An 18,132-nucleotide genomic window follows, 5' to 3' on the forward strand; every position below is an offset into this window, starting at 1 on the left:
GTCAACAGTTAAGTACAGTTAAATGCTGAAGGGCCAAAGCAGCACCTTCTATATAGCAAGATGTCCTAGTTAAGTTTGTTGTAAATGGAAAAAAGAGATGTCTGCCTGTCTGATGAAAATCACAAACATTGCAAATAACGAGCCAAAAGCCAATCAAAATTACTGGATGAGTTGCTGAAGGAATAGGATTATAATAAATGACAAGAGAATCTTATGTTAAATGAAAGTATCAATGGATTATTAATCCTTTTTAATAATGAAAACACCAGCACAAATCAAAGCATTTAACTAAATAATTCAGTTAATGGATTAGTTATTTCTGTCACTGATGTCAAATATGTGAACAGATTACCTGTTTTGCATTTAATATATTGTGGCTTTTTTTTTTTTAAAATGAAAGAAGTGCTTACTGCCTTCAAGATTTTGATTATGATGCAAGTACAGCAGTGTGTATGTTCTAATGACTTACACAGCAGAACAGGTGTCAAACCTCACAACAACAAAATGTGTCTCCACAATGATGAGAGAATTCAGCCTCTGGTTCCAGAGAGTTTCAGCTCTGGCTGAAGGAACATAAAGTTTGAATGACAAATCAAAGAAAGCAATGCTTAAAACAAAGAGGAAGCTTTAGGTAACAGGCTGTAGAGAAAAGCCACTTCTAATGAAACAAAACACATATGATTGAAGAGGGTAGATAAAGGAAGATTACAACAGAAGAGAGGAGCAGGTCAAATACAATGAGTTATGGGAGACCTTGAGGAAAGAGATCAGAGAGGACATTAAAAAATAGTGTCAACATCATATGGGGTACTCTCAAATGAGAGAACTACAAGAGGATAAGAAGCTTTTGATGTGGAGGTACCAGCAGATGTTCTTTCTGAAAGACAATGATTACACAGTGTGCAAAGAGAGATGGAAATGGAGCCCCACAGAGTGCTGGAGAGTGTCACCAGTGACTTTATGCACACAGCACTAGATGTGCTCACTGCAAGCATAGACTACTTTCCATTAGAAATAAGAGATGTGAGCATGAGCTTCCTTTATTTTTTTTTCCCTCTCTCTCCTTTCCGTGTTTCCTCTTGCCACTGTATAGGATATTAAGAAACAGAATTAAGTCAGCCCCTACCACAGAAGCTGGGAAAACAGCAAAGTAAGTTTGCCAGGAAGTGCAGTTGGCAGCTTCACAGCTTCACTGAGGACATTTTGAAAGCAAGTAAAGGGAATACACTTGTATGTGTTGTATTCATAGAATAGATTGGGTAGGAAGGGACTGGTAAAGGCCATCTAGTCCAACCCCCCTGCCATGAGCAGGGACATCTTCAGCTGGATCAGGTTGCTCAGAGCCATGTCCAACCTGACCTTGAATGTTTCCAGGGATGGGATGTTCACAGCCTCTGAGGACAACCTGTACCAGTTTTACCACTGTCATGGTAAAAAACTGCTTCCTTATACCTAATCTAGATCATCCCTCCTTTATTCTGAAACTGTTTTAAACCTTTTTCATGTTGGAACATGCTCTGTTAAAATGTGTGTCCCAAGCTTTCCAGTAGGCCCCCTTTTAGCACTGAAAGGCTGTGATAAGGTCCCCCCTCTCAGCCTTCTTTGTCCAGGCTGAACAGCCTCAACTCTCTCAGCCTGTGCCCATAGGAGAGGTGCTTCATCCTTCTGATCACCTTCACGTTCTCCTCTGGACCCATTCCAAGAGGTCCACATCCTCTGTATGTTGGGGACCCCAGAGCTGGATGCAGTACCCCAGTGGGGTCTTAGCTGCAGGTTTAAGGTGTATTATAAAAGGCTATCTCTCAATACAGTAGAGAGCAGTAAATAACTGCTCTGTCTCCAGCATTTATGAGTCAGTATAGCCAGGTAAGTGCTTTATGTTCTACAGCATGATTACTGGGTGCAGTTGCAAGGGGAAAAAGAATCAATGACTTAACTTTTAAGTATTTCAAAGGGAGCTACCATCTGGTACCAGGATATCAGAGCACCCCTCAGAATACAGTGGGTTTAATTACTATCTCTAGCCCTCTTTATGAGAGTAGTGGGCTAGGAAAAAAAAAAATCTCTTTGTGAAAAAGTTAGTTTGCATGTCTTAATTTTTTAATGTTTTTTTTTTTTAAATTTGCATTTATATGAGTTTATGTATGAGAGAGGAAGAGGCTTCCCTTTTTTAAGATTAATATTAATTAGAAATGAGACCTTCTACACTACAGACTCTGCAAGGGAACCTCTTTAACACAGGGAACTTAACGTGAGACTGGTTGTGAAATGGCTTTTAGTCAAACAAAGAGTATTTTAGCTTCTCATGGGGAAGATTCTCTTTATCTTGCCTAGTAGGTGACACCTGGCTGACATCTATGGATCATGATTTAATTCTGTCTTCTCTTGCTCTAAAGCAAGCTGATCAAGAGAAGTGTTTTTCAGGGTGGCTGCAGTGCTGTTCCCTGCACTAAGCTGAGCAATCACAGTCATGTGCTGGCAGAGGGCAATTCTGGGATATTTCACTATTGATCATTAAATCACTCCCCACACTGAGTGCCTTCCAGCAATACAGCTCATAGCCTGACTGATGTTGCCACGTGGGACTCATGGCTTTTTTTTCTTCAATCTTTCCAAGGTGAGAACAGCATTTGCCTTGTCTTGTCATAGGTAGAAAGCATCTCTCCATCCAGCTATCTGGAAATATCCTACAGGTGTCATAACACTGTTAATCCTTTATAGGGTATGGAGGTGTGAGAGGTTTATGAAAATTGTTAATCTTGATAACTTGTCTGTCACTTTGATTAAATGGTGTTTGAATTTGTATTAGTATATCTTTCCCAATAGTTATGGTCAAGTATCAGGCTTAAAGGTATCTTGTGACTCGGTCCAAATAGTTTATTTTGGTATGAAAAGCACAGAATTTATTGGGTTTATAACACAATGTTCATTGTATACTAGCTTGGAAAAACTGAACTGCATTGTAGCAAAGAGCTTCATGAGTGTTAAAAAGTTAGGCAAATAATGCAATTTTTCCTTGAATGTTTTCCTGAAGTATTGAGCCAGTTGTTGTCTCCTACACTGATAAACCTCTGCAAGTTTTCTGATTGAAATTCATTAATCTGCACATGATTTGTGCACCATGTGATTCCTGAAAATGTTATCGTGTTTTGGGACCAATACCACTGGGGCATCCTGTATCTTTGTATATGCAGTAATTAAGTGTTCATTTGATTGCTTTTCTTAAGAAGGTGAGATCTATTCTCGATGTTTGTAACAGAATAGTTAGCAAGAGTATGTGATTCCTTAGAGGTGTTTGCCAATATGTACTTTGAGAATCAGTGATTCATTTTGAGATTGAATTTTGGTGTCAATTTTAGTGTACTTGGGTATTTAACTCTCTAAAGTACCTAGGCTCAAGTTTCCAAGCCCTTATAATGCTTTCCTATTATGCCAAATAAATAATTCATGATAAGTTTTAGTTTGTTTTATTTTGGTTTCTGGAGGTTTTTAGGGTCAGCCAGGAAGGTTATCTATCTATGCATCTCTTGAATTGTAGTATCAAATCACAAATTAAGACTTGAAGTATATCCAGTGATATATAACCAATGCTATAATTTAACATTTGTTTTGTGGAATAGTTTATAATAATTTTAGTGAAGTCCTAAACAATTTTGTCAGTAAATCTGAAGTACAGGAATCATAGTAAGAAAATAGTGCCTCTATCATCCTATGTCATCCTGTCATTTCTCAAAAGAGATGAAACCCTCAAACCTGAATGAAGCTTTTTCTCTTACCAATATCTTCTGTTTCTCTAGAAGAAACATAGATTATTCCATTGTCAAGGTAAAAGGAAGGAAGCCAAATTAAGTTATAAGAGGTCGTGTAGGAAGTCTGATAGAGCTCTGGGAACAGGACTTTGAAGACTGAGATATGACACATGTTTAATACAGTAGACAACACTGCCTTGTGCAAATTGCTTAAAATCTCTTTACTTAGCCAGACCAACTGTAAAATCCAGCTAATAAAGCTTAACCACCCTTGTAAAGTGCTTTGAGGTCTACACATGAAATAGCACTTTGTGAATACAAAGCAAAGAAAGACTGGTTTTTTTCCTTCCCTTGATGAGTAAATAGGAAGGAAGATCTGAGTGATTTATTTGGGTGACCAGGGAGTAGTTACTGACTATGAAGCCAGAAGATGTGAGTCTTCTTCTTGAGTCTGGTGCTTTCAAATGTTTTGTAGTGGGAGGAGAGCTGTCCTGACTGCATATGTAGATACCTTAAGTGATTAAGCTCTTCATTTTTTTTTTTATGAGTGAACAGAATAGCAGCTCTACAGCTACGACTGAGTTTGGCCAGCATTACTCATTCCTTCTGGAATTCAATACCCTCTATTATATATTGCCAAAGATTTCCCTTTGTTTAGTACAGAAGAGAAATGGAAATAAAGACAGCTTTTAAGACTGGAAAGCTTTGCTTTCTCAGAAAACATTGCTGAAAAGCAAACTAATGTTGTTGCCTACCAGTGCAGACACTTCCTCACTTTTCACATCTTGCACAACATCTGAGCACTTAAAACAAGGTAATGAATAATTAGCATCTCCAGAAATTGTACACTAGGCACACAATAAATTATTCCCACAGGTTTATATGACAATAATCTTTACACCTGAGAATTGATTCAAGGCTTCATATATCTCATCCCGAAGAAAGTGCAGACTCCTGATGAGGTAACTAACACCAGCAGTCCATTAACTACACGGATTACATCTTCACTGCTAAGAGAACTACTTAGTTCAGGCTCTGATGCAGACCTGGAGTGCACCTAAGATGAAGAGGCATGAATTATTTGCCTTTTTTAACATGCTTCACAGGCTTAAAACTAGTTAGTTTTCTGCCCCCTTCCCCCAGTTATTAAGAATTTGATACTCATATGACTTGCCACAGTGTAAACTGTGTTCTGTCACTTAAAGCAGATGCATCTCCAAACAACCCTGTCATTTTAGGGTTACCCTGTGCCTACACGTGGTACTGCAAAGAATCTGAACCCTGAACCTGATTGGGTAGGCAGCCTCTGCTTCTTACTGTTTGCTTAATCCTTCCTATGTAATTATGAAGTATAATCCTATTTTAATCTTCCTTTCCATTTCTAGGCCTATTTCCATGTACAGTCAGTATTATATCAATTAATAATTTATTGCTATTAAATGAGATTTGATCTTTTATCTCAAAAAAGGTAAAACTAAATACAGAATTGCAAACAATATTGGAAACTATTGTTCTAATTGTTACTAAAGATTTGTCACCAGTTGGCACTTTCTTCTTTTTTTTTTTTTAAGAGTAAAACCACATGAAAGTAATTGTTCTGCTTTGTGGAACACTGATAGGAGAAAAAGATTGTGCTTGGCAGATATTCTGCACTATCCATTTCTTTATGTCACAATTTTAAGTCACTGAATAAGGTGATTGTAGCTACTACTGCCCTCTTTAAAGATAAATCCTTTCACAATAACTTTGCTGTAATACAGTATTGTCAGGAAATGCAATATGCTCTACCTTCGTGAGAAAACCTCTCTAATTGGAATCACTGGACCTTGACTTGCTTGTCACAGCTATATTCAGGGGCAAGGTGAAATCTTTAAGAAGTCTGATCAGGAAAATTAGACCATGGCTTCTCTGAACAAAAACATTATAAGAGGACACGTTCATATGAACATCTTTCTGCTTGAATTTTTCTTTGTTTTTTTCCTTCTAATATGTGGAGAGAACAATGGGCAAGAGAGACAGATGATTGTATTTGAACAGTCTGACTTGTTACAGTTCAGTAATCAAAATCCAGAAAAAATAAACAACTACTGTTGTTTCTTGTGCTGGAAGAGTTAATAAATATCTCAAACTTAGGAACAGGTGGGGGAATTGCAGCTAAAGCCATTGAGCTTAATGAGAATTAGTCATGCATTCTGATTGTTCAGATATTGGATGAGGGACCTGCAAGGCAAGAGCTTTTCCTAAGCTCCTGAAGTCGGGATAATAAATAGAAACAAATCATCTTCTAGTGATTAGCAGACATGTGTATGGAGAATTCATAACAGAAAAACAAGACATTTCATTGCAGTGTAGCAGAGCTGTAGCTGAGACACCTTTTCTGTTTCATATTACTGCTACTATTATTATTATTATTTAGGAATTCTGGTCTTTAATGCTTTCGTAAAATATGAATGAATAAGAAGAAAATCAGCTGGACATGAAGTGTGTGGGTTACACTGTTGGTGGAGGTTGAGGCACGGAATAGGAGGAAGGCTCAGAGTTAACTTTGCCTGCTTCAGGTGTCCTGTGCAAAGCAAGGAATGTCATGAAAGGCACAAAACATGTGCTATGCTGATTTAACAGCACAAACAGATTATGGAACCTGTGGTATGCAGGAGATAGTGGAAAACTCCTCGAAATGAGCTGGTCAATTATTTTACATGTTGGTATTCCCAGGAAAAAAAAAAGAACTGACCTGAAGTGATCTGTAGGTTATGTTCCTATGAATACTGGCTGGAAAAACTCTCAAAATAAGTCTTCAAAGCATTGATCAGCCAAATTTTTACGTTGGGCTACGGCTCTTAATTTACATTTTTAATCCCTGACATAGGGATTAAAAATGTAAATTATTAACTTGTGCATATGCAACTCTAAGGATTCTATTATTTTTTGTCATTATAATGTAAAACAATTGGATCATTACTTTTTTTAAGGGTGTCTTTCCTTGATCCTAGGAGCCTTAGGTGACTGGTTAGTGTAATGCTAAATAAAATACTTCCTGTAATATATGGGTTTACATCACATCCTATTCAGAAGGTTGGTCTCAGAAGACCAGCTCTCAGTGAAAAAAGGATTAACTGGTGGCTCGTTTAGAAAGCTGCTCTGTGTGTAGGTGTTTACTGTCACTCTCGCTTGAATGGGATAGAGATCACTAGAAAGTGAGCACTGACTCTCTAGTGAGCGGCTCAAAATGTTTGTTTAGGCTACCAAATTATTATTATTTTCAAGTTCAAGAGTAGTGGTAAATAAGGAAAAAATAAATTATTAAAACTCAAACCAAAATGCAAAACTAGTTGCTTGCTGAAAGTGTAACTAAAATCTCTGCTGATACACTATGTAACTCTTGTAGTCTTAAGCAGAGGTTTTTATGACAGAGCTGAAGGAAATGGAGAAACATAAAATCAAAAAAATTACTAGAGATTAAATAGTTTTTATTGCCAAATCAGCAACACGCACAGCTAATGGAAAATATTTTCTACAGACAGATGGGATAGTCAGGTCCCAGGAGCATAAGTATGAAGTATCTGTTAAGATTCTATTTTATACATTTGCATATAAATATAAACATCATTAGTAGGGGCTAATTGCCCTGTAGGAACTACAACATGAGCATTTGAATCTTCAGGGTTGCTGTTTTTTGTTGTTTTTTTGAGGGGGGTTAAGTATCTCTATTACCCATCATGTTTGGTACTGCATGACTGCAACGGATAATTACGACCATTAAGAATCTCAATCACAAAATTCAAACCATTTGGACTGGCTTCCAGGGCCGCCCAGCACAGTAAGTAACCATTGTTTTGCTCATGCATATTCATAAGGGTTCTTGATTTGACTTTCATAGTAGGGGGGCTTGTAAAAAGCTCATCCACATATTAGCCCTTACAGAGGACTGAACATCGAAGGTAACAGGATACCGCACATGATCAAAGTCTTTCTAAAAGGCAATGCATAAAGCAAGGAATTATGTATTCTAGCTCCTCAGAAGAAAAATAGTAGTGTAAAAAAAGCAGGATTTCAAGTATTTAGGTTTTTCAGGTGTCCTGGTGACAGAAAAGGTCAGGGATCTCTGCTGTGCAAGGCTTGGTTAATGTGCCTCATTGCTGGGCAAAGAGCAGTTGAGTCATCTGTGATGAGTACTGAGGGCTTCTATATAATATTTGGTGTATGATAAAGGCAGTGGTGTTAGCACAGTGATGTAAGTTTAAAAAAAACTGTTGGTGTTTCAAATACTGCTGTGTAATTTCCCACTTGAGAACTTGAACGATGTTTGATTCAATCGTAAGCTTGGACAAGACCTTGTTGACATTTAAAGAACCCAACCAAACCCCCCATGTTTGTGACATTAAGCTGACGTTTGTTGCTGTGGAGTAGAGGTATGAATTAGAAATAATACAAAAATAATCTTATAGAAATCTTCCTGTTTTAAAAACCATACAAAACCAATTGTAAAAATTAAGTCCTTATTGTTGAAGTACAACATCTGCATAACGTAACATCATAACATAACATCTGCAGGCTTTCTGGCTCCCATGACCTCCCCCCACGTGGGATCTGGGAGCCATTGGTTCTTGGCTGGAGTAGATTGTCAGACAGTCATGATCACCTTTGCTGGTTTTGTTTCCTTCATCTGTCCATTTTCCAACCCATCTGTCTTCCTCTACTTTTGTGTATTGTTTTCTATTTTTGTGTTCGCTGTTCCTGGCAGTTTTTTCCCTGTCAAATGATGAACACTTTGATGTTGTTTCTTAGAAAATAACAGTGGGGGCCTTGCCAGAAATATCCTGCTTACCTAACTTTGGCCTGTGTTGTTATTTTCCTGCACATCCTCCTCTTCACGTTTAGTTTGTTGGTGCCATAGGGAGAATTCTTCCCCCACCTTCCAGTGCTGCTTAACACAGTGGCCCCTAATCTCATTAAAAGGGACTTCTGTGCTTCAAGTCCATGTGCCAAGTCAGGGAAAGACTTTCCAGCAGTCAAAGAACAAAGATGAAAGCTTTGGACTGCCTGAAAAAGAGGTAAATGTAAAAGCACAAAATGCGTATAAACCCCACGTAGGGAGTCCAGCCCAGTAAAGCTGCATTTCTGCATGAACTAAATAAAAAAAATAGAAACCAGTAGATGTGATGAACTGCTGATTTTAATGTGTGTTATTCTGACAACAACTTTAGAAGGCCCCCTTGAAAATTCCTATTGGAAATCAGCAGTTGTAACTCGAGATGGTATTAAACTGTGTAGCAGCCTCTGTGACTGGCATAGCAGATAACACTTAAGATGGAGCAAAACATGTTTATGTAAGTGTTGATAACGTATTTCTCTGCAGCAGCAAGGGGCTGAATTACTGATTGGGAAGAGTACTCCTGGTCTTCAAGCACTGAGAGACTAATTCCTGTGAAAGTATAAAGCTTCTGTCTTGGGTGGAGTAGTATGAGGGGGGAAGGTCTTCAGTCCTATCCACTGCAGTAATTGGCATAAGACACTCCTGGTCTCCTGACAGTGTGAAGTTCAAAGAAATTTCAGCATTAATTGGATGTGGCTCATCCACTCATGAGTTTGAGTATCTGCCAGATGAAATATCTAACATAAAACTGTATGTATAGGGGATTACAGCCCCTGTTCTTGTGGAGGGGTTCCAAATAATGTGAGTTTAAAACAGGTTTTCCAGATAATACCTGAAGGTGGTGTATGCCATGTTTAAAAACAAATTGCAGCAATAGGCAAATGTACTTTTTTATTCAGAAATTTAAGTCTTTCTGTGTCCAAAGTGGTTCTTTTTGTAAGGATATAGCTAATGGGTTCTTTGTGTAACCAACTCAGCAGACTTTTTGTGAGCATGTGTGAGAAACCAACTGTTTTACAAGTAGTTGTGTCTGAAACAGGAATGTCTACTTACAGATGTTACTAACCATTCCTTTTAGTGAATGTAGTAGAATACAGCCTTAAGGAAAGGCAATTCAACACTTCTTTGATCACCATGCTTGTCATTACCTCCACTGTTGTTATAATAAAATAGTATTCTAGCACATGGAAGCTGTGTTTGGATAAATAAGGGAAAGAGAGCAGGGAAAAGAAAGAAGATCATAATGTAGTTAGAGCACTATCAATAGCTGTAGGTTTAAAAAGTACATCTTAAATATGTTAATTGTACAATATAAAAACATTTCAAAACAATCTGCCACTCCAGCATCCTCTAATGGCAGAGCATCTTCACAGGGTAGAAAAAATCAGCAACCTGGTGTTGATCTGGAGTTGGTTTGCAATGTTCCTTGTGCTGCACTGGCTCAGGGCTCAGCCAGGCAGTGTGTGAGGCCTTGGCTCTGGGGGGGTTTTAACTAAACTGGAAAGCTGCACAGTCAAGCAAAATGTGACTGTCAGTTTGGGTTTTTTATGTGCAAGTTAGGAACTGAGATAAGTTGAACTGCACACAGAGGAAGGTTTACAATTCTCCATTAGTCACTCAGGAAGGTGCTGAGCACTTGATCCCAGTTTTCTCAAGATGATTGTTTAACGTAAGGGTTGTGTGTAACAGAACAACTAGTTCATTTCTTTTCACTTTGTATTGTGAAACGATTGCTTGTAATCTTATTTCAAGAATTTGGTAATGTCAAAACATTTCTTTATGAAAACAGGCAATGTAGTATATGCTGCTACTGCTATGTATAAGGATTATTCTGTATTTTAAAATATTGATTTAGCATGATGTACTAAAATTGGTGTCTTATTTTTTCTTTAGATTTTGGATAGTTTTGGGCATCAGCAATATATTCCTAAATAAATGTTTGTTCCAGTGATGCAGCTTTCATGAAAAACTACTCAACTGAAAAAGTTTGGCTTATTCCCAGGGTTATTCCCAGTGCCATCAAGTATCATCATTTTGTCGTGTGAAAGCACACTGACATAGCACATTGCATCGTGTACCTCTTCAAGCCACAGCAAATTGATCAAGTTTTTGCCCTACCAGAACTGTAAGTGGATTAGGCAAAGTGGATTAGGTGGTCAGAAATGACTTCTTTTAAAGTGTCCACACACTGCATTTCTGCAGATGTCAAAGTAACTATTTAGTCTGGAAATTGTTTGCTTGATAAAATGAAATATGAATGAGAGTTAATAGACAGTCCTAGTGTATGGCTGGGAGGGAAGAGGATAGTCCAGTTCTTTTCCTAATGCCTCTTATGCTCCATTCTCAGCATGGTCTCCCAGTGGTCCTGTAACTCAGCAGAAAAATCACTGTATCAAGGCTCCCCACCACAGTCTAGACTCAGAGCTTTAATGGAGAAAAGGGTTAGTTATTGCTGGAGAGTTTCCAGAGATATGTGGTAAATGAGTACAGGTATTACAGCTGGGATTTGCTTAAGTTCCTGCTGCATGGTGGGTGTTCTACGTTACCAGATGTGATGGAGTTTACTGAAGTATCACATTTGAAGTATTTCTTCACTATTCTTGCAAAGGTTTTAAATTTGAGGCGTTTGTTTAGTTGATTTCTTCAATAGGGCTGTTTGTTGGTAATTGTCAGACTTGTCACCCTCCATTAAAAATGGAGGTAGATGTCTTTTTGTCTGCTGACTTCACTGCAAAACTGGACAATTTCCTAGAAATATCTGGTGAAAGGATTATGGAACCAGTGAGATTTAGATGCTTGTACAATCCTATGATTTCAATAAATTGAAGTCACAGGAGACAATATTTCCTGGCTAGTTTGGGTTCTGTTGTGTTCAACAAAATGATTTTTGTTTAGCTACTGTCCACCTTAAAATTACTATAAAAATTCAAATGCTCTCAATTTTCAAAATATGCTCTGAGTGAAAATTCTGTATCTTGGCAACCAGGAAGGGCCAATTATTCTTCAGAAAAAATCATTCTATCTGCCAAGATGAATTTATTATCATAATTCTTGCAAGGATATGTGAGTTTATTCAATATCTCTTCTTTGGCTCTCTTTACTGTAAGAGATATCCCAATTCATTGATATTGAAATTGGTGAAGTGGGTTTAATTCAATTCAAAGAAATACATATCTGGTGGTATAGCACAGCTCTTTATAACATTTAAGGTTTCTCATGCTTAGAGAAAAAAACAATGATTGATTTAAGAAATCTTGAATTAAAATTACTCTCAGTCAGAATATGTACAACTTGGTGTTTGTATATTTTTTTATGTTGAGGATGTGGAACTACCCCCAGTAAAATGGCAAGAGATTTAATGCAAAGAGCCTTCTGCTTACAATAGACAGCTGCTGTTGCCTAAGTTAAATAGCAGTACCTTTTCTTTTCTAAGTCTTCAGTCTTAAAATTTAAATTATACAAGAAAATATTAGTTCTTTGTATCATTGTTCATTTAAATGCAGGACATGGACTTGAAGCAGAAAAGATAGAGGGATGTGTGAAAGTGAGTCTGAACCTCTGAATTACATTAAGGAGGTTTAAATTCTTCTTTGAAGGATGGAGACAGAAGCAGACTTAGGTCTGTAAGATTAGCCACAGGAAATCATCAGCTAAATTAATAAGTAATTGGAGTGAATGGAATAGTAGAATTTTCAGGAGAGGAATTTGCTGCTCAGCCTAGGTTAGACTTTCTTCAGAAATGGTAACAATACACCTTTCGGGTCACACTATAATGTGACCTTTTCATAGTGCTGATGTAAATCTGATTTCTACACAGAAAACATGGCAACACAAAAGTACAGATTGAATGTGCTTGGTGCTGGGCCTTCCCACCCTAAGTTCTGTGTATTTTTCTGCTGTTTTGGATGAGATTATCACTTAGCATGGAGAGATGAGCAGGACAGAAAAGCTTGATTGCTGTGTTTTAATTTTTCTTCCAATTTAAGACATTTTTAACTCTGTTTTAAGCCTACCAAAAGCATGTAATGATTACAGAAGAGTCTTGTCTGACAAAAAATAATCTGGATTTTCTCAGCTGAGCATTTCCCAGCTTTGAGACAACGCAAACCACTATAAAAGTGGGAGAAGCTCACCAGCAGAGCAGGGATCCCATGGAACAATGGGAGTGCTGGAACAAAGTGCCAGCAGTGGGTAACCAGGCCAGGCTGCCGTGGTACCTTCTGGCAGGGTCCCTGTCCCAGCTCCACCTTATCCCGTAAGGAATCACCAGCCTGAGCTGCATGAGAGGAAAACTCAACTCTGCAAAGGATCCCAACCAAATGAATTGCAAAACATATTTCACATGCAAATGAATTTCAATCAATTTCCAAATTAAATTCAATCAAATTACTTCTTTCAATATTCCATACCTGTCACTTGCTATCTCCATATGTCTGCTACATTTTGTGCTCTGAGCAGGTGACTGTAAACAGGAACAGGGTTTAAATACATCAGCGAGGCTGGCTGTCAGCATCAAGATGGCTTTTTAGCAATTCCTACTCAAACCTTTTAAATCAAAACATATTTTTGGTAATTTTCATGAGTGTTTTCTTTGCAGTAAGATTCTTGTGTATGAAAAAAAACTAACACAAACCCACTACTTTTATGTGAAAAGAAATAGTTTTGAAAAACACCCAAGCAAATTGAGAGTTTTTATTAGAGTAAATATTTCCTGGTAATTCTTAGACCCTTGTATGTGTGAAACTTCATTTGCCTTCAGGATTGATAAAACACAACTATGTGTGTCCTTTTAAACAGTTTTCATTCCAGTGCAAGGGGGTTTATCTAGATTTTTCTGTAACTTGGACAGTTTTACTTCTGAAATGGGTGTCCCAATAGCTGTCACGAGTGAGTTTGGTGTGATGAACAGCATATACAACATTTTCAGTAATGACATTTGCAAATATTCCTTCAGTGGTTTGAAAGGAAAAGGAACTCCTGCATAAAAATACCAAGGAACTCTAAACTGGGATTGGGGCTCTTGGCCATTCCAGGCGGAGTTTTCTCAGTTTCTTTCACAAACGGAATGCAACAAAATAGAAGTACACATGTATAAACACACGTGCCTCTTCTTGTTGTGCTACTGAAGTCTTTGTTGTGGCTGGGGCCACCAGTTATTTCATGTTAGTAGGAAACATGAAGACCTGATATTACAACCTTTATAATATATCTACTCCCCTTTCTGTGCTCATATTAAAGTTTAGCTCTTTGTGTATGTATGACTGAAATGAAAGTTCAAACCAGTGACTCACTGTCATAGAATAGGTTACTGGATTATTAATATTTTAACATTTTCCTTTGGCAAATATGAAAGCAATTGTAGCTAAGTATAGGACTTAGTAGAAATAAACTGCTTCTGGGTACAAGAAAGGTAATTGTTGTCTGATTATTTTGAGAGTTACATATCAAAGGAGAGAGTAATATTTCTTATATTCTAATAGGACCTCCTTCTATATGAGTCACATTTGATAAAACTCTCTTTAGAAAAAGATTAAGTTCATCTTAAATAATCATGATTTGCATATTCCTATTATGACAGCTGCATTATTCTGCCAAGTGTGCTGTGCTATTTCTATGGCTTCTGAAAACAAAAAAGGTGAATTTCAGACTGTAAAAAAAAATCAGAGCAAATGTTCTCAGCATGTAATTAGGCCATGCATATCATGAACATTGTTCTTGTGACTGCTTTTATAATTTTTACATAGTTATTTCAGAAAGGTTAAAAATTATGCATGCAGTCTTTATTATATTACACACATAATTTGGAAAAAAGCATTTCTCTGCACTAAAAATAATAAAGAAATAGATTCATTGTGTTGAGAAAAATTTATTTCTTGAGCATCAAATAATTTAATTCCTTTTTATTCTATGCAAAAAGTAATTTTATCCTAGGGGGAAATTATTGCTTAACTACTGTTATGTATTCACTGGCAGTCTCAGCCACTCAGCCAAAGATAGTTCTAAAAAGGAAGTAGAGAAAGCTGATTGAAGTGAATCCTTAAACTAAATATGAAAAATAGAAGACTTAGGGCTTTATGTGTTTCTTTCACAAAGAATCCATAATGTTCCTGACATTAGAAAACCATTTAAAATAGAACTGTGTGGTGATTTCATCGTTGTCCTGTCATGGTTGCTTTAATGTATGACCATTTAAATGTTTATTGTGAGAACACTTAGTCATTTCCAGGATGGGCACACTTTAAAAAAACAAACAAACAACAAGTGATTCTTGGGAGGAATGAGGAAATTAACCTTAAATGTTTTTACCCATTATTTATTTTGGTTTTGTTAGATTAGGTTTAATAACTGGAGGATGGATGAGGGGATGGCTAAACTGTTCTTAAAGTAGAAACAATTTTCCTGGCTTGTTGTCATGCTGGGATATCGGGCCTAGATATCCCAGCAGCTGAGATATCCCAGATTCCTGCAGCTGAGACTGCTTCCAAGTCCTGGTCCTGGAGATGGCATTTAATATATCAGTAGGGATTGTACCAGTCAGGTGCAACAATGGATGTAGATGGGACTTTTGCAGGCTCACGTTACTTCCTTTAGGTTGTACAGTAAAATTGTATTACAGGTACTTGTGTAGGACCTATGGTTTGTTACTCAAATACTTATTGGAGTCCTGGTGCAGGTCATTAGTTTTTCCCCCTCATTCCCTGCATCAGAACATGAGTGAGACTTGTTTCCATCTATGCCGAATATCTGAGGATATGGGTTGCCAGAGAAACCATTCCCAAGGATCAGTATTTAACATGGGTGTTCCAGTGTGCTTATGTGTAATACTGATGGGATCTGAGCAGTATCTTCACTACGGAAACTGCGTCTATCCAGGCTAGAAAACTAGGCAGAGAAAATGAGGTGTTTGTACATGAACACGTGCAATGTATACAGGAAAGTAGTATAACATGCAGAGACATGGTATAAAACTTAGTTGTACAGCACATTATGGAATAATAGCACTGGAAGAGAGGTAAAAGGATAGATGGAAATAAAAGGTGAGATGGAAACATTAAGGATTTGTCAACTTTAATCACTGCTATAACATGCATGAAAAAAGAGCCAAGCTATTTTTAAGAATAATATACTCTGGTAAAGGGCCCAAAAAAGTTGATGGAAGCAAAGAACCCAACTTGGTTTTGGAATCTGATGTTTATGAACAGGATTATATGTTATAGTTTGTCTTTGCTGATCCAGTTCCGTGCTTATGTGTATCAATAAAATCTGTTTGGATTTAGTCTTTTTTTCCAGTATCCTTCCCAGGAATATCATCACATTTCATTGCTTACTTAGAGCCTGAAAAAGCAAGTTGTACACAGATACTGTAGGTATCGATCTTGCTTGAGACGGAAATAAAATGGACTTAATAAGCCAATTTTTCCATCCCTATACTGAAAAATCTAATTTTTGAAGTTGGTAGTAGTAGTATACCGGTTGCCAAAAGTGAACTCTTATTCTCCAATCCTGTTCACTGCTGAAGAGGCTGCCTGGATAAATAGGCTTCATCCTGTCATGAAATCATAATATGCATTATGACATTATGTTTTGTTGTCATGGAAGCAGTAGCAGTGATATTCTTGATTCTGATGTGAATCTTGACAAGTCTTTTACTGGCCATCAAGTTCCAACCTGAGAGGCAGGTTCTTGCCTGTTATGCATTCCCCTTCAGAGAGCCTGTCAGTCATTCATTACCAGGTCGCATATCTGATAGAAACCAGCAATCCCACTAACCTTCACAGCTTTACACACTTTCTACTCTCATTACTGTGTTCAGGTGACTAGAAAAATCAGTTAAAGAAGCTTCTGCCATTAGCACAGGTGTCTTGTGGGCAGGCATATTTCAGGGAATAATCTTAGGTGATTTCTCTACAGAGAAATTGTGGTGAATCCTTGAGTCTGTGAGATTTGAAATAGAGTGGTTTACACATTTTATTGTTGGCACTTTTAAAACACAGGTATTGCATAGGTGACAAAAATTGGATTTGTTTTCTCTTATAGGCACCACTGAATCTTTGTTCTTCTCTCTGCTGGTTCTACAGCAGAGCTATGGCTGCACCTTTGAGATGTAGTAGGTGAGAAGACATTTCACTCAACTCCCAGCGTTCAGTGCAGATTTGTACTTTCCTCTTGGTTTGATTACAAGAAGAAATCTCCTAGTAAAGATAATTCTTTAAAATCTCTACTTTTCCAAACATTTTTCCTCATCATGCCTATGAATTTCATGTGGCTGTACAACTGCAGCTGGGAACCCAGCATTCACCATCCTCCTCTCAAGGCTGTTGAAGCATTCTGTTCAGACAAATAGCGTGAATGCACCCCTGTTCACACAGGTTATTAGTGTTACTGGGATGTGTGTGAATCCCAGGCTTTGGCTATGTCTTGTTGCCTGCCCTAGCTAACCTTGTTCTGTCAATCTGCTCCCAACACCAACACAGAGCTGTTCTTGGCAGATGGCACAGAGCATGACTGTGAGAATGTGCTTCCCTCCTATCCCCCTGCTGACCCTCTGCACTAGTAGGAGTTCTGCTTAAATAATTCATGGCAAACTAACAGAGATTTCTCTTTCAATTTTTTTTTTATTGTTTAATCCAGAAAGCTGTTGACATATCAGGGTGTTCAAGTCTTCAACCTGCATCCAGAAAAGTCATTAGAATATTGGGCTCACACAAAGCTGCTGTGGAGCATTACAATTTGATTTTGATGGCTAGATAAATTTAGGTTTGGAGATCGTGTCTAATGGGGTCTGAATGGCACTGGAATCCTGACAGTCTGTACTTTCCTACAGACAATATCAGACCAGGAAGGCTGGTGGAGTTTAGGCCAGGCAAATCTAAGTTGTTCCATTAAAGAGCTCCATCATTCATTCATCACTGTGATCTTGGCAGAGAGGGGTTGTATATTTTACTATTTGATAAGTTGAAAGCTAGAAACATTTGTAGTTTTTGGATTTTGACTGTCAAAATGTTCTGGCAATACAGGATGAGTTATTACTGTTTTGCTGGGGTTTTTGGTTTGAGGAAACATAAACATTTTGCATATTGAAGGAAATTCATAAATAGAAAATGCGAAGAGATTTTGATATCATTTTCAGATAAGAGCAAGTTCAGCTGTTATTGAAAAAACCCAAACAAATTCAGCATAGCACTTAAACACATGTTTAAGTAATTGTAAAGGCAGTAGAAATTCCGCATGTGTTCTGTCCATTTAAATCCTAATTTCACAAATGAATGTGTGTATAATGCTGTGTGCAAGCAGGACCCTAGGTTAGGTCTAAACTACAAAAAAGGTAAATAAGTATAGTGAGAAGGTTTACATTGTTTGTGCTGGCAAAAGAACCACTGAGTACATGGTTACACTGGCAAAACTGAGCTTTACCCACAAGAGCTTATTTCCTCCAGAAGCCATGATTTCCCTTGGTGATAATGTGCACAGCTATGGAGAGAGGAAAATTCCAGCCAAGAGTGTCTG

This window comes from Lepidothrix coronata, unplaced genomic scaffold (genome assembly GCF_001604755.1).
Source record: "Lepidothrix coronata isolate B3197 unplaced genomic scaffold, Lepidothrix_coronata-1.0 Scaffold121, whole genome shotgun sequence".
Classification (NCBI taxonomy): Eukaryota; Metazoa; Chordata; class Aves; order Passeriformes; family Pipridae; genus Lepidothrix; species Lepidothrix coronata.